Source organism: Odocoileus virginianus, chromosome 7 (genome assembly GCF_023699985.2).
Source record: "Odocoileus virginianus isolate 20LAN1187 ecotype Illinois chromosome 7, Ovbor_1.2, whole genome shotgun sequence".
NCBI lineage: Eukaryota > Metazoa > Chordata > Mammalia > Artiodactyla > Cervidae > Odocoileus > Odocoileus virginianus.
Window position 1 is genome coordinate 26,277,290 of NC_069680.1, and position 27,582 is coordinate 26,304,871.

Here is a 27,582-nt window from a genome sequence, read left to right on the forward strand (position 1 = left end):
CTATTCTTGAATGTTTATTTATAGAAACCTCAGAAGCAGTTTTTGGAACTTAAAAAAAAATTAGCATTTAGAATGTGCATAATATAGGTAGGGTTTCAATCAGTGAGAAAAAGGTGGAGAGTTTAGTAAAAAATATTGAAAAAATTAGGTAGCCCAAAAAAAATTCCAGAAGGGAAAAGATTTTAAATGTCAAAAAATAAAACCATAAAAATATTAGAACATTTTTCAAGGGGGGAAAAGCTTTCTAGATATGACACAGAAACCATAAAGGAAAAGCTAATCAATGCATCCATGTAAAAATGAAACAATTTTTTGGCCTTAAAGCTTATCAGAAACAAAAATCAGAGACAAATGACAGAAAAAAAGTATTTGTAGCATGTATGACAAAAGTCCATTTCCTCTAATGTGTGAAAGAATTCCTAGAAATCTTTATGTAAAAGACAAAAATTCAGTTTAAAAAATCAATGTATAATACATGAGCAGAAAGTTTACAATAAAGAGAATAAAAATATCTTTTTAAAACAAACTCGAGACTTCCCTGGCAGTCCAGTGGTTAAGGATCTGTGTTTTGTAGGGGCCACAGGTTCAATCCCCTGGGAAAGTAAGATCCCATATGCTGCATGTGTGGTGAAAAAAAATTAATTAAAAAATTGCAGAGTCTTATTTTGAGATAATTGTAGTCTTGCAGAAGAGTTGTAAAGATAATACAATTCCATGTACTCTTCACCCAGATTCCTCTAATATTAACATCTTACATAACCATAGTACAATTATCAAAACTAAGAGTTAACTTTGGTACAATACTATACCTGTACACTACAGTAGTGTACTCTGTATTAACTGAATACAGAGTTTATTTGTGTTTCACTACTTTTTTCACTAATGTCCTTTTTTTAAATCCAATTCAAGACCCCTATTTGCATTTAGTTGTCATGTCTCTTTAGTTTCTTCCCACCTGTGACACTTCTTCAGTCTTTCCCTTGTCTTCCATGCCCTGGGCATGTATGGATGTGAGAGCTGGGCCATGAAGAAAGCTGAGTGATGAAGAATTGATCCTTTTGAACTGTGGTGTTGGAGAAGACTCTTGGGAGTCACTTGGACTACAAGGAGATCCAACCAGTACCATCCTAAAGGAAATCAGTCCTGAATATTCATTGGAAGGACTGATGTTGAAGCCGAAACTCCAATACTTAGGCCACCTGATGCATGGAACTGACTCATTTGAAAAGACCCTGATGCTGGGGAAGATTGAAGATGGGAGGAGAAGGGGATGACAGAGGATGAGATGGTTGGATGGCATTGCTGACTCAATGGACATGAGTTCGGTTAAACTCTGGGAGTTGGTGATGAACAGGGAGGCCTGGCATGCTGCTGTCCATGGGGTCTCAAAGAGTCGGACACGACTGAGCAACTGAACTGAACTGAACTGGACACTTTAAAAGAGTACTGACTAGATATTTTATAGAATGTCCCTCCGTTTGTGTTTGTCTGGTATTTTCCCCTGATTAGACTGAGGAGTGAGGTACCTTCTCAGTGCAACATCAGGACTCTGTGATGTTGATATCTTAACCTTGAATGCTTGGCTAAAGAGGCATCTGCTGTTTCATCACTGTAAAGTTACTATTTTCCCTTCTGAAGTTATTATTTTGGGTGAGATATTTTTGAGACTATGTAAATATCCTATTTGCTCTTAAACTTTTACCCACTAATTTTAACATCAATCAGTGAATTTTACCTGTAGCAGTTATTACTGTGATGTTGGATTTTTTATTATTTATTTGGCTGCTTCGGGTCTTTGTTTCAGCAAGCTAACTGTTAGTTGTGGGATGCAAATTCTTAGCTGTGGCATGTGGGATCTAGTTTCCTGACCAGGGGTCAAACCCAGGCCCCCTGCATTGGTATCAAGGAGTCTTACCCACCGGACTGCCAGGGAAACCCCATTGTGATGTTTCAATGGTGATCACCTATTATCAATCTCCCATTCCTTCAACATTTATTGATTGAGATTCTTCTGTAAGGAAGAGTTTTCAACTCTCTTCCCCTTATTCAGTTAATCATTTTTATCAATATGAACTATGGCTATTTCAGTCTTTTAATTATAATCCATTATTACCTAGTTTATTGCTCATGTTGTTCCTAAATATTAAACACAAAAACATGTTTCAAAAGCTTCAATTTGGGAAATGAAAATTAAAATACAAGGGGATGTAGTGCTTTTCCCCATTAGACTAAGATGAAAAAGCTCACTGATATAGCATATTAATGAGATTAAGGGAAATGGCACTCATATCAAGGTGAGATTATGGACTGTACCATCTCTATGGAGGGCAGTCTAGCAAAACCAATTAGAATTAAAGTGCATATATCCTTAGACTGAGCAATTTAACTTCCAGAAATTTTTCTAGAGATAGTCTCTTATGTGGGAAATTATGAAGGTGTGTGTTCTTAGTTGTTCAGTCGCGTCCGACCCTTGCAAACCTTTGGATTCTAGCCTACCAGGCTCCTCTGTCCATGGGATTTTTCAGGCAAGGATACTGGAGTAGATTGCCATTTCCTCCTCCAGGGGATCTTTCCTACCCAAGGATGGAACTCGCATCTCCTGTGTCTCCTGCATTGCAGGCAGATTCTTTACCCGCTGAGCCACGTGGTGTTAGCAATGTTGCTTATAATATCAAAAGATTGGAAGCTGCAGAAATGTCAGTCATTAGAAGACTGTTAGGTAATTATGAGCTCTCCAATAGGGGAGCACCATGTGGTGCTTATAATAAGGCAGATTTTTGAGGACTGACATTAGGGGTGATCCACAAGCAGGGAGGTTAAGTGAAAAGTTAAGATTTGAAATGCATATATAGACTACTTTTCAGAAATTTCTCTTAAATTATTTATTTGGTAATTCCATCCCCTTTATCTTCTTGGTTCTCTTTTTCTGGAGGAACTTGTGCTATTTGTAATGGTGCCTCCTGGACTGGTCATCTGATTTTCTTATCCTTGTCTCATTATGTTTTCTTACTGTTTTTACTTGACTTTCTAGAAATTACTTCAATGTTATCTTCTAAACCTATTAAACTTTTTAAATGTAATTTTTAAAGTACAATTGACATAAAATAAAATGCACTGATTTAAAGGTACAGATTCATAGATTTTTATAAACTGTATATCCACCACCCTGCAAAATATATATATATATATATACATGTTTTATATATATATAATATATATAAATCCTATCTACACAATAGAAATATATAAAAATTATATAATACAAATGTATAAATATATAATGATATTATATAATAATATATTATATAAAATATATTTATAAAATATATAAATATATTTATAATATATAATATAATTATAATATATTGTATTATATAAATTATATATAAATATATAAAATTATATATAATACAAATAAATAAAATTATAAATATTTAATAGATATACATATATAATTATAGTATAATAATATATTATATATTATATAATTATAATATATAATATATACACATTATATAGTATATTATATATAATATATTAATATTTAACTAATAATAAAATATAATGATTATTATATATAATATAATATAATTATAATAATTATATTATACATGTTATATATGTATGAAATTATATATAGTATTATATACATATGATTATATAATATATAATTATATATATTAAATTATATAAATATATAATATATTATATATTTCTATAAATTATAAACATAAAATATATAATATATAATTTATATAATTATATAATAATTATATATTATATATTATAATAATTATATAATTATATTTATATAATATATAATATGATATTTATATAATATATAAATAATATATTGATACATACTATAAAAATATATAATATAATCTAATATTACAATATATATTATATAATTTAAATATATTATTAAAACAAATTATTATATATTATTATATTAATAATATATATAATAAATAGAATATATTATAATAATATAATAGAATATAATAATATAAATATATTTATTATATTATAAATGAAATAAATTATATATTATAAAATAATATATTGTATTATATATAATATATTAAATAATATATATTATATATAAAACCATCATCCTAGTAAATTCTTCCTGCCTCTTTCTAGCTCATCTCCTGACCCCATTCTCTCCCTTACAGAATCCCTTACACAGTCACTATTCTGATTTCTGCTGCTGCTGCTAAGTCACTTCAGTCATGTCCGACTCTGTGCGACCCCATAAACGGCAGCCCACCAGGCTCCCCCGTCCCTGGGATTCTCCAGGCAAAAACACTGGAGCGGGTTGCCATTTCCTTCTCCAATGCATGAAAGTGAAAAGTGAAGTGAAGACGCTGAGTCATGTCTGACTCCCAGCAACCCCATGGACTGCAGCCCACTAGGCTCCTCTGTCCATGGGATTCTCCAGGCAAGAGTACTGGAGTGGGTTGCCATTTCCTTCTCTGAATTCTGATTTCTAGTAATCAAAATAAATTCTTGAAGGATTATGATGTAAAAATTAGAATCATAAAAATATTGAAAGACAACATTCCAAGTGGGGCAAGGATTTCCTAAATAGAACATATATATTATGGCATTTTTTAAACTAGTAAATTTTATTGTATAGAACTGTCTTGTGTTCTCAGAAAATTGGAGAAGACAGTACAGTTTCCTATAAACCTCTCATCCACACTCCCTCTGCCCACCATCAATATCCCTGCGTCTGTATGGTTCATTTATTACAATCAATGAACCAACATGGCCACATTATCATCGACCAAAGTTCATAGTTCATGTTAGGGCTCACCTTGGTGTTGTGCATTTTATGGGTTGGGACAAATGTATAGAAGACACATGTCCACCATTATAGCATCATTCAGAGGAGTTCCACCACCATAAAAATCTCCTGTGTACCCCGTTTTCATTCCTGCCCTTCCCCACAGTGCTGGCCAACCAGTCATTTTTTAATGTTTCCACAGTTTTGCTTTTTTCAGGATGTCACATTAGTTAGAACCATACAGTATGTGGCCTTGTCAGATTGACTTCTTTCACTTAGTAGTATGCTTTTAAGTTTCCTCAATGTCTTTTCACTGCTTGACAGATCATTTCTTTTCAGTGCTGAATATGATTCCATTGTGGATGCACCACAATATATTCATTCGTGGTGATCAGTAGTTTTGTGACTGAGTGTGCAAGGGAGCCCTGGGTACTGCCCAAAAGTCCAGTAGGAGGTGAATTGCTAACTTATGGTATATTCATAAAACAGAAACGAATATATTAACTAAAAAATTTTCTAAGAATTTGCATGTTATGTTCACCCATATGTATATACATATATAATCATGTAGGGAAAAGATAAATGTGAGTGAATATATATGTACACTTATACTTAAATATGTACACACATATACACAACTTCAATAATGGTAAATTCAAATTATGTATTTCTGGAAATTCTTTAAAATGTTATCTGTGCTTAACTCTCTTGGCTGGGGGCATATGGGTAAGTTTAATTTTCTTCTTTATTCCTTTCTGTACTTTCCAGGTCTTCTGTAAGAAATAACCATTAGTTTTGTTTGATTTTCTCCCCCTAGAGACGCAGGGGTACTCCTGGAGAAGCCAAGGTTGAGTGGGCTGCTCACCTGGACCCTGGAAGGCGATCTTTTTTTCCTTTTTTGGTATTTATTTATTTATTTGGCTGTGCTAGATCTCAGCTGTGGTATATGGAATCTAGTTTCCTGACTAGATAGAACCCAGGCCCCCTGCATTGGGAGTGCAGAGTCTTGGCCACTAGACCACCAGGGAAGTCCCCTGGAAGGCAATCTGAAAGGCAGGATGGTGGGGAAATGTCACAGCAGAAACCCAATCTTCCCAACCTGTCATCAGCTGGAAGAGGCTAGCAAGAGACCATCAGGGCAAATCCAGAGAACTGATGAAATCCAAAGGTTGGGGCCCTGGGCAGACAAGAGGGAAGCTGCAGGGTTCTTTCGAGAAAGCCAGATCCTCGTGTATGGACAGGACTGCAGTGGTGAGTGTTCTGGTCCCATGGGGACAAACTCTACAGCTACAGACACTTCAGAAAACACAGTCATGGTAGTGACAACTGCCTTGGGCCACCTTCACAATATACATCTGTCACGTCTCTCTCTGGGCATGCCAGGCTCCTCTGCCTGCCACTGTATGCGGGGCCAGGTGCAATAGTCTTGGCAAATCCTTCTGTGACCTCTGGACCCGCAATGGTGATAACAGAGGTGCCAGAGCCTCGAAGAGCCAACAGCCACAGCCTGGAGGAATCCAGGAAGCATTTCAAAGTCACCACTCCTGGCAGAGAGCAGGAAGGCAGCAACAGGGGCTGCAGGGGAAAGGCAGGCGCCAGCCAGGGCAGAGGATGAGAGACGATGTAGAGAAACTTCCCGCGGGCAGCTCGGAGTCGTAGTGCCGAGGTTTCCCTCTGCCCCGTGGAGGACCGAGGACTGATGCGCCCCGCCTCATGGGGCCACGTGACAACCCCTCTGACCTCCTCGGTCCCCCTCCTCCTGACAGCGGCTGTCATCTGCAAGTCCCAGTGTGGCCTAGTTCCTGCTGGGCTGCACCATGCTTTGGGAGACTGATGTAGGAGCAGTCAGAATTTTCCAGACCCTGGAAGACACATGCACCTTTTCTCTACACCTTTTGAAAGCTGCTCTCTTAAGGGTCCAGGATACACCTCTGGGTCCTGACTTTGGTTCGTCGTCCACCCTGCAGGGGACTTTTGTCATGATGCATCTTCTCTACCACTGGTTAGTCCCTCCTGTGGGTTGACATGAAGACCAAAGGCAGAGTCAGTTCCCTTTTGTCTCCTTTTTTTCTAGAATTTGCTGTTGTTGTTTAGTTGCTGAGTTGTGTCAGAATTTGTTGTTGTTGTTATTGTCGTTTAGTCACTGTGTCGTGTCTGACTCTTTCGCGACCTCATGGACTGTTGCCCACCAGGCTCCTCTGTCCATGGGATTTCTCAGGCAAGAAAACTGGAGTGAGTTGCCATTTCCTTCTCCAGGGGATCTTCCCGACCCACGGATTAAACCCATGTCCCCTCCCTTAGCTGGTGGATTCTTTACCACTAGGGAGAAAATTGTCAAGTCGGTAATTTATCAAGCCTTTGTGACTTACATTCTTAATTTTCATTCCTTTAGTGAATGAGCCTGTCACTGAAATGCTGCAGCCACTCCTTTTTCTTTAGGCCTCACGCTCAGGGTTTAAAATCTCCAGATGCTGTCCTGTGCTATGTGATATGGGTTGCCATGGAACCAGAACTAGCTTGTAAATGCTGAAATCCTGCAGTTTCGCCGAGAGACAGGATGATCTGTTACGTGTAGATTTGAGTCACGTGTAGATTAAGCTGCTCGGTGACAAGAGTTGTGATTTGGTGGTTTGCATCAGCTTTAGCAGATCACCCTCTTGACTTTGTCAATTGATTGAGTTACAATCAATTTGTGTGTGTGTGTGTGTGCGTGTTTGTGTTTTGACCATTGCGTGTGGCATGAGGGATCTTAGTTCTCCGATTGGGGATTCAAACCTCACCCCCTGCAGTGGAAGTGTGGAGTTTTAACCACTGGACCGCTAGGGAAGTCCACAATCAATAGTTAAAACAGCTAAATAACCCATTTGGTAAAAGGATATGGAATTTTAAGTTGATGGATGATGCCCTTTTCTGGCCTGGTCTTTCACTGTATTTACAAAGTCTGCTGCCACTGAGGAGTCAGCTAAGAAGTCCCTCCGGATTTGGGGCTGGGGATTGTCAGTCTTCAAGGAAGCGTTTCCACCTCCTTCTGCTCCAGCTGCAGCTTCTTGACCTGCCATCAGGCCTGCTCAGCACACTCCCCTTCAGTCAGGGGGCATCTGAACAGCCTCAGGAAAGAAGCACTCGAGGACCAAATCCTGCTGCTCTCACCAGTTGACCAACTGGACAACCCCTTGTCATCGACATACTTGTTATGGACACTCTATGGGCACCCTCGTGGCCCCTCCTCTGGCTTCTCTGGCCCCTTCGTAGTTTATTTGTCCTTTAGTGTATGGTTTGTTTCCCATACATTTAACATTTTTATTTTCTAAAACCACTCAATCTTTTTTATGGTTTTCTTGCTTTGAAATCATACACAGAAAGGTCTTCCCATATCCAGGAATACTTAACATATTCAACTATCTTTTCTAGTTTTTTGCCCCGGTCAAGGGGGTGGAGCTAGGTAGCCGTGTATTGATATATAGGGGTTGCAACTGGCAACCCCTATGGTACCACTTGTTACAAGTGCCTGGGGATCCTGAACCCTGAGCCCGAGGCCTAACAAAAAAGAAGTGGCTGCTGCATTTACAGGACAAGCTGCTTGTTTGCATTAACTGCTCTCACTCCTAGTCAAGGCCACGGAATCAGACGCCTCACTCCTGTAGATCTGCATCCAGAGTCTGAGTTAGATGGTGGCCACGCTGTGTCAGGGGTTAGTGCTCGCAGGGAGGACTCTCTACTCAGGTCCACTCTAGGACCCCCCCCACCACCAGCTCATGCCCCTGGGTCTTGAAGGGTACCAGTCAGGTCCTCGTAGCATCTGCTTTGGGCAGGTCCCCAAGTATGTCCCCAGGGGCTTACCCCATCCACCCTGCTATGGCTCTCCCTGCCCACACTCTTGACTCTCTCCTTAGACAGCTGGGGCAGAGAAAGCTAAGGTTTATCCGTTGATGACAAGCTCAGAGCAGATAACAAACTGAAGTTAAGAAAACTTCCCGGGACACTAACCCTTTGTCTTTAGGTGAAGACCAATGTTGTGATTGCCTAGGAGGTCCTTTCACTCCACGATAGGGGACTTTCTCCGTGCCAGCTTCGCAGAGTGGTCAGGCCAGCAGTCTCCCCCGTGCACACGCGTGCTGACAGCCAGGAGCCGCGGGAGGTCCTCGAGCTGGCCTGGCCTCCATGAGGCTGGCTCCTTAGCGCCGCCCGGCAGCTCAGAGGCTGTTCCTTCCTTTCCTCCTTCCCGTGTAAATGAGGAAAGAGAAATGAAGAGCAAGCAAACCTATGTGCGTGTCGTGTGTGTGCACACTGTGCGTGTGTACTGACATACACATAAGTATGCAGACTTTGCAGGTGGATTGGTTTCCTTAAGCGTTGGAAACAAGTGGCCACGCTCTGAGTGGCTGGACACAGGCGTGTCTTCTCTCACGGTCCTGGAGGCTGGTAGGAACCAGGGCGCTGGCAGGACCGTTCTTCCTGCAGGAACTCTATAGGCAGATCCCTTCTCGCCTCTCCTAGCTTGCGGTGGTTGCCTGGAGTCCTCGGTGCTCCTTGGCGTGCAGACACGTCACTGTAATCTCTGCCTCTGCTGTCACGTGGCCTTCCCTGTATCGCCCCCGACTTTGATGTGTCCTCTCTTCTCCTTGGAAGGACGCCAGGCACGTGGGCTTTAAGGCCATCCTGAAACGGGATGACCTCATTGTAACTGATTGCATCTACAAAGATTTTTATTTCCAAACAAGGTCACATTCTGAGTTTCTGCATGGACATGAATTTGGGGGATTCTTACCTTGCCTAGTACACAGGGCTAAGACAGATGTATCCTGAATTCAAAGACATTAAATGTGAAAAAAAGGTGCATCTTTTTTTTTTTTAATTATTTTTAATTGGAAGATAATGCTTTACAATGTTGTGCTGGTTCCTGCCATACATGAATGTGAATCCGCCATAGGTATACAGATGTCCCCTCCCTTTTGAACCTCCCCCCCAACCCCGTCCCACTCTCTGAGGTTGTCACAGAGCACCAGGCTGAGCTCCCTGTGTTATATAGCAACGTCCCCCTGGCTATCTGTTTCATGTGTAGTAATGGATCTGTTTCCATGCTCCTCTCTCAACTCATGCTACCCTCCCTTCCCCACACTGTGTCCACAAGCCTGTTCTCTATGTCTGTGTCTCTATTCCTGCCCTGCACATAGGCTCATCAGTACCATCTTTCTAAATTCCATATACACGTGTTACTATATGATATTTGTTTTTCTCTTTCTGACCTACTAATTGTGAAAAACATACATCTTAAACTCCATGAACTATGGCATCTTACACACACACAGACACATATACTAAATATTCAACAATGTAGATGGAAAATGCATTCTCAAAAACTACTGTGATCGAAAAAATAACCCCAAACTACTGTGATCATCTTCTGGTGGGATCCACAGTTGAGGGGCTTCAACTTTGATGGAACAGAGGAGCTCATATCCTCCAGAAGAGCTGAGTTTCTGGAAAATGATTTACTTAGGATGAACTGGGTCCTGTGGCAGATGGTTGTGAAAATGCTTTGCAAACAGTCAAATGTGGTACAAAAAAATGGCCGATGGATACATGGGTTTACCCACTTTATGCCCTTTGGGAAAACTGTCCATTCCGTGCACAGATATGATAATAGTGAATTTTCACAGGTCACAAAGGCAATTTCCTGAAAAAAAAACTTCTTCATTGAATAAAAGAAAGAATGATTCTGCCTGACTTCATAAATGGAAACTCTGTTTTTCATCAAGGGGTCCAGCAGCCCCTTCTAGGTTCATTCATTTTAGTGCTTGAAGTGGGTTTCCCGTGTTTAGGTTTCATGTGTAGAAGAAGGGTTCTGATATCTGATCACAGTTTCACTTACTATAGGATTTCACATGTTGTTTTGTAAAAACAAAGAATGGTGTGTCAGTCAGTTCAAAAGGAGTAACAGAATTTTATGCCTAAAAGGGAATTTATATACAATCTGATCTAATCCATTTATTCTTATTCGAGTGTAATTGCCTTGCAATGTTGTGTTAGTTTTGGCTGTACAACGAAGTGAATCAGTTATAGGTATACGTATGCATGCGTGCGTGTGTGTTAAGTCACTTTAGTCGTGTCTGACTCTTTGCAACCCTCTGGACGGTAGCCTGCCAGGCTTCTCTGTCCATGGGATTCTCCGGGCAAGAATGCTGGAGTGAGTTGCCATGTCCTTCTCCAGGGGATCTTCCCAACCCAGGGATCAAACCCTGCTTCTCCTCCATCTTCTGCATTGGCCAGGGAGAGCTTTACCACTAGCACCACCTGGGGTTTCCCTGGCGGCTCAGAGATAAAGAATCTGCCTGCCAATGCAGGAGACATAGGAGACATGGGGCTCAATCCCCTGCGTCAGGAAGATCCCGTAGAGAAGGAAATAGCAACCCACTCTAGTACTCTTGCCTGGGAAATCCCACGGACAGAGTAGCCTAATGGACTACGTCCATCCAGCTGTAAGGAGTTGGACGTGACTTAGCGACTGAACAATACAGAAGTGTACACACGTCCCCTCCCTTCTGAGCCTCCTTCTCAGCACCTCCCTCCCTCCCACCCCTCTAAGTCATCTCCGAGCACTGAGCTGAGCTCCCTGCTCTATACAGCAGGCCCCCAGCTGTTTATTTTACATAGGACAGTATTCATGCCAAACTGAATTCCCCAATTCATCCCACCCTCCACTCCCCCGCACTGGGTCTACTTGTCAGTTCTCTCTGTCCATGTCTCTATTCCTGCCCTGGAACCAGGTTCATCTGTACCATTTTTCTAGATTCCACATACATGCATTACTGTACGATATCTCTTTTTCTCTTTCCGACTTACTTTACTCTATGACAGACGCTAGGTCCATCCATATCTCCATAAATAAAAGAGACTTAAACTGAGCTACGGAGCAGGCGCAGATAGAGAAGTGGCTGGCTGGCCCTTGGGCAAAGGAGTTGGAGGTGGAGTTTGGGCTTGAGGAGGAATTGAAGCAGCTTCTCTGAGGCACAGTCCCTCTTGTGCTTAGCTTCTCCATCACGGGGCTAAGGTAGGGCTGAACATGCATTTTCTCATTTAGTTTTCACAGCAATGCTACAAGGTAGCCACATTATTATTCCATTTTACAGATGAGTAAACAGAGGCTCCTTGATGCAACATCTGACTCAGTGTCATAAGCTGGCGTCAGGTGATCCAGAGTCCAGGCTCTTGACCCTCACACTGTCCTGCTGCCCAGGCAAAAACCGTGAAGGGAGGGTCAGCATATTAGAAGCTGTCCCAATCCTCTTGAGAATCCCTTGGACTGCAAGAAGATCAGACCAGTCAATCCTAAAGGAAATCAACCCTGAATATTCTCTGGAAGGACTGCTGCTGAAACTGAAGTTCCAATACTTTGGCCACATGGCATGAAGAGCTAACTCATGGGAAAAGACCCTGAGGCTGGGAAAGATTGAGGGCAGGAGGAGAAGAGGGTGACAGAGGATGAGGGGGCTGGATGGCATCATCAACTCAATGGACGTGAGTTCGAGCAAACTCTTGGAGATAGAGAAGGACAGGAGAGCCTAGCATGCTGCAGTCCATAGGGCTGCGAAGAGTTGGACACAACTTAGTGACTGAACAACAGCAACCCATTCCCCACCCTCAAGAGAGGAGCCAGGGTAAATGACAAGCATGTTTCCATACAATATCTGATTTTATCCTAGCTTCAAATGTCAATGAAAAAATTTTGAAATACAAGGTCTTTACAGGCAAACTAAATGAATCCATAAAGAGGATGTAGGGAATTCCCTGGCGATCCAGTGGTTACTTTGTGATTTTACTGCAGGGGTCTGGGTTCAATCCCTGGATGGAGAACTAAGATCCTGCAAGCCACATGGCTCAGCCAAAAGATTAAAAAATGAACAGAATTGTTTGGGAGCTTAAAGAAGTGGGGTGGGAATTGGAGATTATCAAGAGGAAAGTTAGGATGTTGTTTAAGAGCTGGAGGCATGATTGTGACAGACCCACCAAGGAAACACCTCTTGTTATATCAATGTGGACAGCACAGCTCTGGCTTTCTTGCTCTCAGAGTAGCTGATGTTTATCATGTTTAACAGTGTTCCATCCCAGCCTCTCATTTCCATCCCAGCCTTGCCCTTACTCTGGATGGAGGTTCAGTTTGGTATCATCACAGGCCTCAGGGTGAGGTGCTGACTTAAGCTAACCAGATCTCTGTGCTTTCAGGACATCCTAATCAGAAATCGGGCTTCCCTGGTGGCTCAGAGTTTAAAGCGTTTGCCTGCAATGCGGGAGACCTGGGTTCGATCCGTGGGTTGGGAAGATCCCCTGGAGAAGGAACTGGCAACCCACTCCAGTATTCTTGTCTGGAGAATCCCATGAATGGAGGAGCCTGGTGGGCTACAGTCCACGGGGTCGCAAAGAGTCAGAGACAACTGAGCGACTTCACTTTCTAATCAGAAATTAGAAAAACAAAAACCAGAAACAATTAATCACAGTTTTCTTTCTCACTTTCTTTTCTCTGCTTTCCCCACCAGCTGCTTACTGCTTAAAATCTAATGAGTCTTAAATCTAATGAGTAATGATTCTTACCAAGTGAAAGTGAGTAAGGGAACAGTTTAGGGGAATTACCTGTAGTGTGGAGGAATTAGAAAGCCATGTTCCATGTGGAGAAAATATTCTCTATTGTATTCTGGAAATTTTCTAGCACTTAACTGAAACTAAATATAGAGCATTTTACTAAGAGTTTCATGCAGTGTCTCTCAAAATGTGAGAGTGCTTCGTATTTTTTCCTTTTCTAGTTTTCAATCTGGTCGATTTATTTTCAGATTAAAACAAAGTTCTGAAAGGCCTTCCATAAAACAAACCAAAGCAGCAAACTGGAAAGGGGAATTATTTTGATTAATGTCCTAAACAACCTGGAAAAATTGTTGCTGCTAGCATGACATTTTTTCAATATGAAATATTACATTGAGACAAAATTTTATAGCTAGGAGTGAATTTAGCAAGACCACTGTCATTTTAAAGATCTCTCGGGTGGTTAATTACACATTTGCTATTTTTATTTACTGGGTATCAGGCACGCATTAAAAAGTAAATTTAGTTTTTTTAAACTTTTTACTTTGTAATGGGTATAGCCGATTAACAATGTTGTGGCAGCTTCAGGCGAACAGCGGAGGGACTCGGCCGTATAAACACATCTATCCATTCTCCCCCAAACTCTTCTCCAATCCAGGCTGCCACATAACAGTGAGCAGAGTTCCCTGTGCTCGACAATAGTCCCTTGTTGGTTATGCATTTTAAATATAGCAGTGAGGCACATATTTTTAAATAATGATGATAAAGTGAATATTCGAGGGAGCCTTTGTAGTGATACGAACCACCCCCAGCATTAGAGGTTTGTAAGCACGATGCAGATCTCAGTCCTTAGTTTTTTTTATCCAGTAAGCTGATTAGCTAGTACAGATTCCATTTGACCTCAAAAATCTGCCAAGCACCAGAAGGCTGTCCCTTCAGCCTGCTGTTTCTGGTAAGAAACAGGGACAATTTCCTCAGGGAACGCGCTTGAAACATTACGTTTAAACTAACCAGACTCCAGAGGGCTCATAAAAGTACCCTTGCCTTTTTATCTGCCCTTTCTTGGTTACTCTCCATACCCAACAAAAGCCTACTTCAGGTTTCTTCTTTGTTCTGGTTTTTGAGTTTGAAATAATGTGAATACTTATGAATGAAATAATATGATGTCTGGGATTTACTACCCTACTTGCCATAAATGAAGTAGAGAAGCAGGTAGGGATAAAATTGAAACAAGACCGGCCATGAGTTGCTAACTGTTGATGCTGGAGGACAGACCCTGGAGCGCATGATCAGAATCCTGTAGGGGAACATCCTCGCACCCACGTGGGAACTGCCCTCAGCTACCCCCGACAGGAACTGCTGGGCTTACATACATTTACAATTTTACTGAACACTATCCAAATGTTCTCCAAAGTGTCTGAATGAAATGACATTTCCGCCAGTCTCACCAAAACTTAAGAACTAACATTTTTTAAAAAAAGAGGTTACATCCTTTTTTTTTTTTTTTAGAAGCTTGTCTCTTTCTTTTTAAAAATTTATTTATTTTTGGCTCTGCTGGGTCTTTATTTTCTCACCAAAGTTTAAGAATTAACATTTTAAAAAAGAGATTACATCCTTTTTTTTTTTTTTGGGGAGGAACTTGGTATCTTTCTTTTTAAAAATTTAAAAGCTTATTTATTTTTGGCTCTGCTGGGTCTTCATTGCTGCTCAAAATTCCCCTCTAGTTGTGGCAAGCGGGGCTACTCTCCAGTGCGGTGCACGGGTTTCTCACTGCAGTGTCTTCTCTTGCTTCAGGGCGCGGGCCCCAGGGTACGTGGGCTCAGTAGTTGCGGCCCCCAGGCTCTGGGGCACAGGCTCAGCAGTTGCGGCCCCCAGGCTTAGTTGCTCCATGACAGGTGGGATCTTCCCAGACCAGGGACTGACCTGTGTCTCCTGCATTGGCAGGCGGATTCTATAGCACTGAGCCCCCAGGGAAGCTCCAAGAATTAACATTTTTATCAATCTGATTTTTAAAAAATGTATTTCCTCTTTGCTTTCATTTTCATTATTCTCATCACTTTGCACATATTTTTTCATGTTTTCGGGCTCTTAGGGGTTTTTCCTGTGAATGATGCCTTTCCTGTTGTTGCAGATTATAGATGGAATCACAGTGATGTCTCTTTCCGCTTCCCTCCAAGCAGTAATGTGCGGCAGCTTGCTTGTGTCTGCTTATGAGAGACAATTGTTTCATCTTCTAGAATTTTGCCAACTCATTACCAAATATTGGTAGCTCAGAATTGGCCCTGGAGGGAATATTTATAGCATGACAATCAGCAAACACCACACATCAGGGCACCCGTCCCCAGAGAGCTGGTTACACTTAGCCACATACTCCCACCTTCAAGCATTTATTTCCACACATAGCCTTGTCAATCCTAAAGGAAATCAACCCTGACTATTCATTGGAAGGACTGCTGCTGAAGCTGAAGTTCCAATACTTTGGCCACCTGATATGAAGAGCCAACTCACTGGAAAACACCCTGAGGCTGGGAAAGACTGAGGGCAAGAGGAGAAAGGGGTGACAGAGGATGAGATGGTGGGATGGCATCACTGACTCAATGGACATGAGTTTGAGCAAACTCCAGGAGTTGGTGATGGACAAGGAAGCCTGGCATGCTGCAGTCCATGGGGTCACAGAGAGTTGGACACGACTGAGAGACTGGAAAACAACATAGACTAGTTCAAAAAGCATTGAGGTAAGCCTGAGGCATGATGGGCCCCTTGACTTGACGCTGGGACCGGAAAGGGCTTAGTGGAACTTTTTCCGGTGCTCAGCATCTTCTGGTGGACATTGACGGGGTGGGTGGGCAGTGCCTCCAGGGTGTCTGGGAGAACTCGGCACTCCTGTGGCAAGGCTAGGTGGACCTGGATTCAGGACACACGGACTACCCTGGAGTAGAGTCTTTCCCTTGGCCCATCTCATATCTGTGCCCAGTGTAGTCTGAAAATATGGGGATCCTTGTTCAAAAGCGAAAAAAAAAAAAGGCCTTTTCTTTCTTTACCTGAGATTTCTTCATCAGTCATGGTGTTCTTTCTTTGCTATTTAATGTCACGTTCTCTGGGTCATGGGCTTGCCTCATAGCTCAGTTGGTAAAGAATCCGCTTGCAGTTCAGGAGACCCCAGTTCAATTCCTGGGTGGTGAAGATCCCTGGAGAAGGGATAGGCTACCCACTCGAGTATTCTTGGGCTTCCCTTGTAGCTCAGCTGGTAAAGAATCCGCCTGCAATGCGGGAGAGCTGGATTCGATCCCTGCATTGGGAAGATCCCCCTGGAGAAGGGAACAGCTACCCACTCCAGTATTGTGGCCTGGAGAATTCCATGGACTGTACAGTCCTTGGGGTTGCAAAGAGTCGGACACTACTGAGTGACTCTCACTTTTTCTCTGGATCATGGGGATATCTGTGGGGTGAATGCAATATCCCACTGTTGCCAGGGGTCTTGCCTGGTGACTTGGCACACAGGGTGTGTGTGACCCACCTGGATGCCTGCGCCCGGGACCCCTCCTGGAATGAGGGCAGGTGTGGTCACTGCATCGCAGCAGGGTAGTGGGCCGCTGAGACCCCATCCTGGGGAGGCAGAGAGGAGGTAGGGGTTGAGACCCCTGATGAACCTAGGCTCTGATTCCCTGATGCATGCTCCACTGACCCATGAAATGTCACTTACAAAACACAATTCAAAGATAAAATTAATAAGAAATAATTCAAGACAGCAAGCAGCCGTGGAACACTGGAGCCGCCTCCTGAGTGCGTGGCTCGGGGGACTGCCTTCGCTACACACCCCGTAGCTTGCTCTGGGACAAGACACACAGGTCACAAGGTCTCTGCAGCCGAAGCCTCCCTGGGCTGGAGCTATATGAACACAGATGTCCCACCCAACCGGGGGGCAACAGGCCACTTACAATCTACTCAGAGAGCAGCTTCGTTTTCACAGTCCTCCTTTTACAGCACACTGTATATTTATGGAGTAAATGCTGTGGGCCAGGCACTCCATTACACATAAGGGTTGCTGGTGGTTTAGAGTCATGTCTGACTCTGGTAAACCCATGGACTGCAGCCCGCCAGGCTCCTTTGTCCATGGGATTTCCCAGGCAAGAATATAGGACTGGGTTGCCATTTTCCTCTCCAAGGGATCTAATCCTAACCCAGGGATCGAACCCTCATCTCCTACATGGCAAGCGGATTCTGTATCATTGAGCCACCGGGACACCCACATGTAAGGGTTACAGATACAGAAAAAGATCCCTGCCCTCCTGGAGCTTATATTCTGGCACAGGAAATAAGCAACTAATAAGATACATAAATTAAAAAAATATATATATATATACACATATGTATGTGGCTTGTTAGATAGTAGTAGGTGGTAAGAAGAGAAATCAAAGAGAGAGAGAGCGTGTCAGTGGAGGTGGCACTGACAGGGGGTGGGTGAGTTAGAATTTTAGAAGTTGAGGTTTGGGAAAGTGACATTTGAGCAGGTCACCTCGCCTGAGTTGGGGGAGAGAGAGGCCAGGGGCCACACTTGTTCTTTATCCTGTATTCTCCTCCTTGTAAATACTACCTAAGGGCCGATCAAGGTCCTCAGGATTTGTGAGTGCTGTGCAACACCATCTTTTTGGTCAAAATTTGTGTATATAACATTCAATTTTGGTAAAAGTCATTTTAAAGATTGGAAATGTCATATTAAAAATATGCTGGTTAGAAACCTTTTTTTTCCCTTGTAATGTTTATGAATTCAGTTTTCTTTGAAGCAGATACTTCATTGATTGTCATATTTTTAGAGACTCAGGAAAGTTATCTTTGGCATCTTCCAACGATGAAACACTTTCTGCAATGATCCTTCCCCCTTCATCCTTTTGGTCCCTCAATAGGGTTTCTTCTCACAAAAGCAAGGCAGAATGTTAAGCAATAAAAACGTAAAGAAAATCCCCAAATAACAGTGGCTTATATAAGACAGATATATCTTTCCCATGAATAAAATGTCTGGGGAAAGCTGGTTCATGAATAGCCTGTACAATGGCTCCAGGCTGTATCATTGGGCTTCAGGCTTCCAACCTTCTGCTCTACCATCCTCAAAATCACGTAATGGTTCAGGCTGACCACAGGAGCTCCAGCCATCACATCCATACCCTAGGAAGGAAGATAGGTAAGCAGAATGACTCATTCCCTGCCTTTTAAGAAAATTTCCATAAAATCCCTCACAACACATACACACATAATGTGAATTGAAAGGACTGATGCTGAAGCTGAAGCTTCAATACTTTGGCCACCTGACTCATTGGAAAAGACCCTGATCCTGGTAAAGGTTGAGGGCAGGAGGAGAAGGGGGTGACAGAGAATGAGATGGTTGAATGGCATCACTGACTCAACGGACATGAATCTGAGCAAATTCCAGAGATGGTGAAGGACAGAGAAGCCTGCCGTGCTGCAGTCCAGGAGGCTGCAGGGAGTCAGATAGGACTGAGTGAACAACAACCAAATACATATATAACATCATTACATTATGGCTGGAACTTAGTCACATGGCCACACCCTTCTATCACGGAGACTTGGAAAATCAGTAAAGGCATTGAATTGGGTAACAGTTTCGGTAGAAACGGATATTTTGTTACTTGGGAGGGAGAGAATAGATGTTAGGGAGAGTTTCTAGTAAGTTCTGCCATACTCACCAGCTTCAGTTTCTTTTGAAGTTAATGATGGCTATGAATCTCAGGAAAATAAATCAATGCCTAAGCCCTAGCGCCTTGAAAAGCTACATTTTAAGGTGTTCTCATCCTAACTTTTAAAAAATCAAATGGAAAACTCCAATGGGGAATTAGATTCTGTCATCTTTATTATTTAGGTATGTTTATTTCAATAGTCTTCCATTTCAGCTGCTTTGGAATTGCACAGGTAAGGAGCCAAATGAAAGATTTCACTGTTGTGCTTTACAGCAGAAAATAATTTTTTAAAACTTTCATTTGAGAATGGAAATAATAGCGCTGGGTTGATTGTCAAGGTATGAGTTTAAGTTCTACACTCTGAAGAAAACATTTCCAAATGGACATCTTAAATTTTCTTTTTCTGTTGAAAATAATTGCCAGCAAAGAAAGCATCTTTCTATTGCTGACCCATGCCACAATGCAATATCAATGCAGGCAGTTTTTATGGAGTATGAGTGGCTTTCTGATGGAAAGCTAATGTGTTTTTGTTTAAAAAAAAGAAAGAAAGAAAATGAGGTCTATTTTCTGAGCTCTTGAGTGAGAGTACACCTTCCTCTTGAAGATTCATTTTCTTTCTTTCTAATAGTGACAGACATTGTCTGCCAGCACAGCAACACAAGAAAAATGTTATGCTTCAGTTCCAGTGACTCCAGGCCACTGCAATGTCAGTGTTCCTTTGTGCACGGCGACCTAGGGATTAAACTGCTAATATTTTATTCGAGAGGGGTTTTCCTTTATAATTAGAGAAGCTTTCAGGAATATTGTGTTAACACAAAGCTACATGTCATCTGTGAATCTCTCTGCTTTATTAAAATATATTTATCTCTGAATTAGAGCTAGCTTAACATAATTTTTTCCTACTTAATAATTTAAAAGGTTCCTTGTCTCTAATCCTGGTCTCAGTGATAGAAATCCTGCAGACTCAAACCTGTACCATATGACGAATCCATAAAAGAAGTCTCTCATATCCCCCAGCTGGATATAAGTGGAAATATAGTTTAATCGTTTGACGTATGAGGATGACTGGCATTAAATCTAGTCTAGAAATCTTCCCTTTTGTAATAAATCATCTCATTCCAAAGAAACACCGTGAAAGAGATAATCTATCTGTTCGTGGACTTAGACTTCTTTCCTCTCACTTTAGGGAGTCTTTTCTTGATGATGCTTCGTTATTTCCCCTGGAACGTTTCTGTACCACCTCTGACATCCATCTTTTCTGAGTTCAGCTACAGAATGGATTAGTATAATCCTTTCTTACTGGCACACAAACATGCTGTTGTAGAAAAAGGAAAATTCAAGTTTTCTCAAAATACATTGTCGTTGGGTGGAATAGTCTTTGATTTCAAAGGGATTCAAAATGGCAAATTTGTTGCTTCCATTCTTTTAAATCCATTCTTTGATTTTGCTTCTGCTGGAGTTTCTGTTGGCTGGAGAGCCTGCCTATGTCCCTGCAGAACTGTTATCCCTTGCTCTGTGCCCCTGGGGCAGCCTATGCCTGTAGGGACTACTTCCGGCTCCCCTGCATTATGGTCACCCATTCGGTTTGGCCAATGGGAGGTCCTGGCAGAGACTGCGGAGAGCACAGAGGGGTCAGGATATTTCCTCTGGCTTGTTCCCTAGCTCCTGCCAGGTGGCCCTCCCTACAATAACTCCTCTCTCTCCAGGATTTGGTAATGACTCCCCACTACTGCCAGCTCAGGGTTGTTTCACCATCCTTGTTGGTTTTCTTCTGCCCACACCTGTGTAAAGAATTGCAGTGTTCCCCTTTGTGTGTGCTATGTATTTGTCTGGGACACCGACACGCGAGTCTTCTTATGACAGCCTTTACGGGGAGAGTGGTTATTTTGACTCTGACTTCTTTTTTGGAAGTGTTTTCATCATGAATAGAATTTCATGACAAAAGGCTCAGGACCTTTTAAGCTCTCCTTGCTGTTTTTCACTCCTAGAGTTGTAAATTGTTTACATTCCCGGAGAATGTAAAAGAGGAAGGATGGCAATCTGCAAGGTAGTTGTACAATTCAACCAGTTCTCAAGCCAGGCTGCTGACATCTTGCTAGAGCTTCCGGAGGTGTGGCAAGGAGTGGTCTTGGCACTGCCGCCCAGGGCCAGATGAATGTGGTGCTGGATGTGCCCTAACCCTGGCAGCATCTTCTTTCCTGTGGCCACGAGTGCTGCAGGGGGCACGCACTCCTGCTCACTGCCGACCTGCTTGCTTTCCCAGGGTCAGCCTCCAGCGTGCTGACCCCGACACTTCAAGAGAACTCAGGCAAAGCTCTTAAAGTGCTCTGAAGCTGATGCTAATCATCTGCCCTAAAAGGTTGGGTGAAAAATTCACTTGTTTTGAGCAGATTTTTTTTTTCCAGGTTCATCACAGAAACCAAAGCCATCAGGTTTGGCTTCAAGTTGGTTACTTATGCTATTTTTCTTTCCCCCATAATTGGGATGTGAAGCGAAAGCTGCTTCAGTTCAGTTCAGTTCAGTTCAGTCGCTCAGTCATGTCCGACTCTTTGCGACCCCATGAATCACAGCCACCAGGCCTCCCTGTCCATCACCAACTCCCGGAGTCTACCCAAACCCATGCCCATCGAGTCGGTGATGCCATCCAGCCATCTCATCCTCTGTCATCCCCTTCTCCTCCTGCCCCCAATCCCTCCCAGCATCAGGGTCTTTTCCAATGAGTCAACTCTTCACATGAGGTGGCCAAAGTATTGGAGTTTCTGCTTCAGCATCAGTCCTTCCAGTGAACACTCAGGACTGATCTCCTTTAGGATGGACTGGTTGGATCTCCTTGCAGTCCAAGGGACTCTCAAGAGTCTTCTCCAACACCACAGTTCAAAAGCATCAATTCTTTGGTGATCAGCTTTCCTCACAGTCCAACTCTCACATCCATACATGACCACTGGAAAAACCATAGCCTTGACCAGATGAAACTTTGTTGGCAAAGTAATGTCTCTGCTTTTTAATATGCTATCTAGGTTGGTCATAACTTTCCTTCCAAGGAGTAAGCGTCTTTTCATTTCATGGCTGCAGTCACCATCTTAGTTGTGTCAAACTCTTTGCGGACTCTGTGGACTACAGTCCATGGAATTCTCCAGGCCAGAATACTGGAGTGTGTAGTCTTTCCCTTTTCCAGTGGATCTTCCCAACTCAGGAATTGAACCGGGGTCTCCTGCATTGCAGGCAGATTCTTTACCAGCTGAGCTACCAGGGAAGCCCGTAACTGGGACGGATGACTTATTTAACAAGTGTGGTGAGGCCAGTAAGTTGTGGTCTTCCAATAACTTCTATTAGCAAGGACTATTTCTGAAAAAACAAATCTTAAAAGTAGAGAAGGCCTTGGTATTCAGACTTACTCCAGACATCTTTTATAGAAACATCTGAAAGTTGTGTGTTTTCTTGGTCCCAGCTAGAAAGATGGAAAAGGCTGGGGAAAGGGTCACTGGGTTATAACACTGACATTGAGAGCCTGTGCTTTAATTCCAAAAGAGTGAGTCCTGTAACTTCTTGTCCCCTGGTCTTCCCTTCAATCACTGGAGATAATACTTACTTGACAAAACTGATAAGAATACAATGAGACAGTGGATAGTAAAATGCTTTGAAAATTAAAGAATTCTAAAAACTCAAATTATTGTTGCTGCCTAAAAAAATATTGTCTAAAACAGTGGTCTTTAATCTTTTGTGGGTGAGGAATGCCTTTAGATAACTGATGACAACTGCAGACCATATCTCCAGAAAAGTACAAACCATCAGAGGATTTTCTCTTATAATTTCAAGGTATCTGTGATGCTGAAGCCTGTCAGGTCTTGGAAAAATTTCAGAAGATACATCTTATTTTCTTTTTAAAGACTGCTAAATGCAAAAGTTAATGCAAGTGTTAGATATGATTTTCATCAGCATTCATTTATAACACTTGACATTTAAAATCTTCACAAGATATATAAATTACAAACTAAAAGAAAAAGAAACGAAAGAAAAGATCAGACTATTCTAAGTTCTTGTACAAAATTTACATGTGTTAGGTTATTGAAGTAGAATAATGATGGTTGAAAAGATCCTGAAGTATAAAAATCAAGAAAGCTAACTCATTCAATACATATTTCTCGAGCACCTGTATGTACCAAGGGCTATTGGAAGTGCTCAGAATTTATTAGCACATACATTAGAATCAAACAGTCAAAATATATAAAATACAGAGATGATACCTTCTGTTCAAGCTCTGGATAATATATGAATCTTGGCAGTCAATGAGTTCATTAATTACATAATTCATGCTTTACTCCTTATGTGGACAACCAAATAATTTGGTGTTGGCCATAAAACAACATTTCTGTCTGATCAGCCCCCTCTTCACATTTCACCTGCATATTTTAAACTTATAGCTACTATAAATCTTCCACATTGTAGGTAATAAAATATTGTGAACGTAATGGTTTCATCTCAGGTCTGAAGCTGCCACAAGGATTACTCTCTTTGGGCCACAGTTTGAATTTACATACTGTTTTTGAAGCAAATGAAATCATTTGAATGAATCATCCTAATTAACTTGTGAAATACTTGAATGACATCATGAGTGCTTTCAAATATTTTGAAATATTTTTAGACTATGTGGTCTCTGAAATGATTGGAAGGAAAGGAATGAAAAGTATTGTGGCATTCCTAAGTTTGTAGGTTATTTATCATTTTAGCATTTGGCAAAATGGCAGAATATTTTCAATTCCATGATCATGATATAATAAGACATGTAGTAAAGGATTAGATTCTATATCGGAATGTTTTTCTGTCCTGTGTGTGTGTGTGTGTGTGTGTGTGTGTGTGTGTGGTATGTGATGGGGGTGGTGGACGTGTCAGTTTGTCAGCACAAAAACGGGAAGAAATTTGTTTATAGAAACAATAAATGGAGTAAATATCCCCTTTGATGTTATTCACATGGGATTAGGCTTAAAGCATATTTGAGATTGACTGGGTATCAGATCTGCTTTTCAGTTTTTAAGGGGTTCCTAATTGAGACACATCCTATCCCTTGCAGAGTCACCTATCTTTCTCACCTTCTCCTGCCTCTTTCTCTCTTTTCTACTTGCTCCCCTAATTGTGTCTACCTGCAAAACACACCCTGTATTTCTCAATCCGCCTTTCCAAGGGAATGCCACTGCTTGCTACCCTGTGCTCCATGCTGCAACGTTAGTAATCTGATTATTTTACATGAAGTTTGTCTTTTTGTCCTGAGAACTAAACAAAATGCAACTTTCCACTAATTAGATTAGGATCTTAATCTTTTGTGTGTGTGTGTGTGTGTGTGTGTGTGTGTCATGGTCGCTTTGGAATAATTTTTCAAGTGCATAAAATAAATGAGATTATAAGGAGACCAATTGTATTGAAATACAGGCTTCAAAATATTTTAAAATCTGTAAATCTGACTGAGCAACTGAGCACACACACAATATTCACTTAAGTACTTTCAAAATAACACATTAGACAACAAGTTAGTCGCAGGTCTAGCAGCCACCGTGATTTTTGTAGTCATGATGAAGATAAGCCATGTTTTGAGATAGCTACTGTAAAGGTCCATCTAGTCAAAGTCTGTCTAGTGAAAGCTATGGTTTTTCTAGGAGTCATGGATGGATGTGAGAGTTGGACCATAAAGAAAGGTAAGCACAGATGAAATGATGCTTTTGAGCTCTGGTGTTGGAGAAGACTCTTGAGAGTCCCTTGGACTGCAAGGAGATCAAACCAGTCAATCCTAAAGGAAATCAGTCCTGAATATTTATTGCAAGGACTGATGTTGAAGCTGAAGGTCCAATGCTCTGGCCATCTGATGTGAAGAGCTGACTCACTGGAAAAGACCCTGATGCTGGGAAAGATTGAAGGCAGGAGGAGAAGGGGATGACAGAGGATGAGATGGTTGGATAGCATCACCGATTCTATGGACATGAGTTTGAACAAGCTCTGGGAGTTGGTGATGGACAGGGAAGTCTGGCATGCTGCAGTCCATGGGGTCACAAAAAGTTGGACATGACTGAGCGACTGAACTGTATTGAACTGAACTGAACGACTGTAATGTGTCCTAAGAAATCTGTGATTTCTATTACTGGCAAAGTCACCAGTTCTGTAATACTTCTGTGGTTTGTTGACTATGTTGATGATTGATGTAAATGCTACATTTCAATTAAAGGTTAGTAGAAATACAGACGTATTTTCTAAAAAAAAAATGTATGACATTTTTTATCATTTATGATTATGCCAGGACAAGTCCCCTCTTATTTCAGTGAATCTTCAGTTAACTGCCAGAGAAATTTTACCCTATATTTCTCAGACAAGGAAACTGGCACTCAGAGGCTAGCTAAGTGGCAGTTGTGTTCAGTTGCTCAGTCGTGTCACTCTTGGATGTATTGCTCACTCTTTGCAACACTATAGACTGTAGCACGCCAGGTTTCTCTTTCACCATCTCCCAGAGTCTGCTCAAACTCATGTCCATTGAGTCGATGATGCCATCCAACTACCTCATCCTCAGTTGCCACCTCCTCCTCCTGCCTTCCATCTTTCCGCTTCAGGGTCTTTTCCAATGAGCTGACTCCTCATATCAGGTGGCCAAAGTATTGGAGCTTCAGCTTCAGCATTGGTCCTTCCAATGAATATTCAGGGTTGGCTTCCTTTAGGATTGATTGGTTTGATCTCCTTGCTGTCCAAGGGACTCTCCAGGTTTAGTAGAATTTAAACTCATGTCTGCATGGCTCCAAAGTCCATGTTCTTTGAACCTCATATTGTTGCTTCTTACAAAACTTGCCTGGGTCCAGAGAATAACAGACGAAGTTGTTTCAGGTAGTCGATGTCTCCAAGCTTCCTAAACAGACTCCATACAATTTCAATTCTCTCATAATTCAGTGTCTACTTTAGAGGGATGTGTGCGTGTCTGCTCAGCCGCTCACTCGAGTCCCACTCTTTGCGACCCCATGGACTGAAACCTGCCAGGTTCCTCTGTCCGTGGGATTCTCCAGGCAAGAACACTGGAGTGAGTTGCCATGCCCTCCTCCAGGGGATCTTCCTAACCCAGGGATCAAACCCACATCTCTTGAGGCTCCTGCACTGGCAGGTGGATTCTTTTCCACTAGTGTCACCTGGGAAGCCCACTTTATAGGGATACCTAGTAGCTGAAGTTTTATGACAATGTCTTAATCTAGGTGTAGGATGAGCTTGTTACTGTGAGCATAAATTCCTCCAGATCTGACCAGACTCGTCCTAGCACAGGCCAGGACGTGGAAGAGTCAAGCAGGCTGTCTGCTGTCTCATGCCTTAACACCCATACTCTGTGGTTTCATGAGAGATTTTTCCCAGGCAGGTTTGCAGGTGGGTTGGCAGTTGGGGGGGGTCACAGGGGGATCGTATATTCCACAAAGCAGTGGCGTTTATGGCATGAGAATGGATCAGGCGACGTTATGATCTTGTGTTTTCTGCTGCAAAGAGGGTCTTCCACTGAGGGATCATGTATAATCAGGTACAATAAGTGGAAGCTATTTTGTAGTTTATAGAACTGACATTTTCTGCAACACAGCTGAGATTTTGTTCTTGTAACAACTGAAGTTTCTAGCATTTCTTTGGAGGGAGGCTCACCGATTTTGGACAACTTGCTTCATAAGAGCACAGCGTCCCCCGCGGTCCTTGAGCAAGTTGAACCTCTTGTCGTCTCCTTCAACAAAGTGCCTTTCATGTCCCGCCTTTGGAAATGCCTGCCTCTAGTTGTCTCTGCTGTCTGCCCCCTCACCCCACCCCCGTTCTAGGCCTGACTCTGGGCAGCTGAACCAATTTGGAAAAGTGACTCCTTTTGCTTTCCTCTGTCTCCTTGGTTTGCTTCCCCACAACCTCGGTCCCAAAGTCCCTCTGTTCTCCTCCAGCTCCCAGCCCACCCTCAGCTGGAGACCTTCCCCAGGAGGAGAAAGGAGGAGAAGTGTGACCATCCCCAGTTCTCCCATCTGAATTTCTCTGCAACTGTATATCTCACATCTTCCTTTTCTCTTGTTTGTGAGAAGGAAATTGCCCCCTCTCTGTCCCCTAACTAAGAAACATCGGTCTGCTCTGGCTTATCTTCCTCCTGGATTTTCATCCTTCCCCTGCTTCCCACCCCTCAATTCTGTCCCCTCTGCTTAAAAAGTGCTCAGATTTGCTCATTTAAAAAAAAATTATGTGGGACTTCCCTGGTTCCCTGGTGGTCCAGTGGTCAGAATCTGCCTTGCAATGCAGGGGACATGGGTTTGGTCCCGGGTTGGGCATCTAAGATCCAACATATTGTGGGGGCAACTAGGCCTGAGCATCACAACTGCTGAGCCTGAGGGCCACAAGTAAGACGACTTGAGGCGGCCAAAAAACAGACAAAAGTGAAAGGGGACTTCCCTGTGGGCCAGTGGTTAGGACTCTGTGCTTCTACCTCAGCGGGTGCGGGTTTGATCCCCAGGTGGGGAACTAAGATCCCACATGCCATGCGGCATGGCC

At 42.3% G+C, this 27,582-nt stretch overlaps 1 long non-coding RNA gene across 1 annotated transcript in view; it reads right to left on the reverse strand.

Moving 5' to 3' along the window:
- Positions 1–5,436: 5,436 nt before the first annotated feature.
- Positions 5,437–27,582, reverse strand: part of LOC139035992 (uncharacterized) — a 28,994-nt gene continuing 6,848 nt past the window's right edge. The window contains exon 2 of the long non-coding RNA XR_011488664.1: positions 5,437–9,451. This is a non-coding gene — a long non-coding RNA (uncharacterized lncRNA). The remainder of the gene's footprint in view (positions 9,452–27,582) is intronic.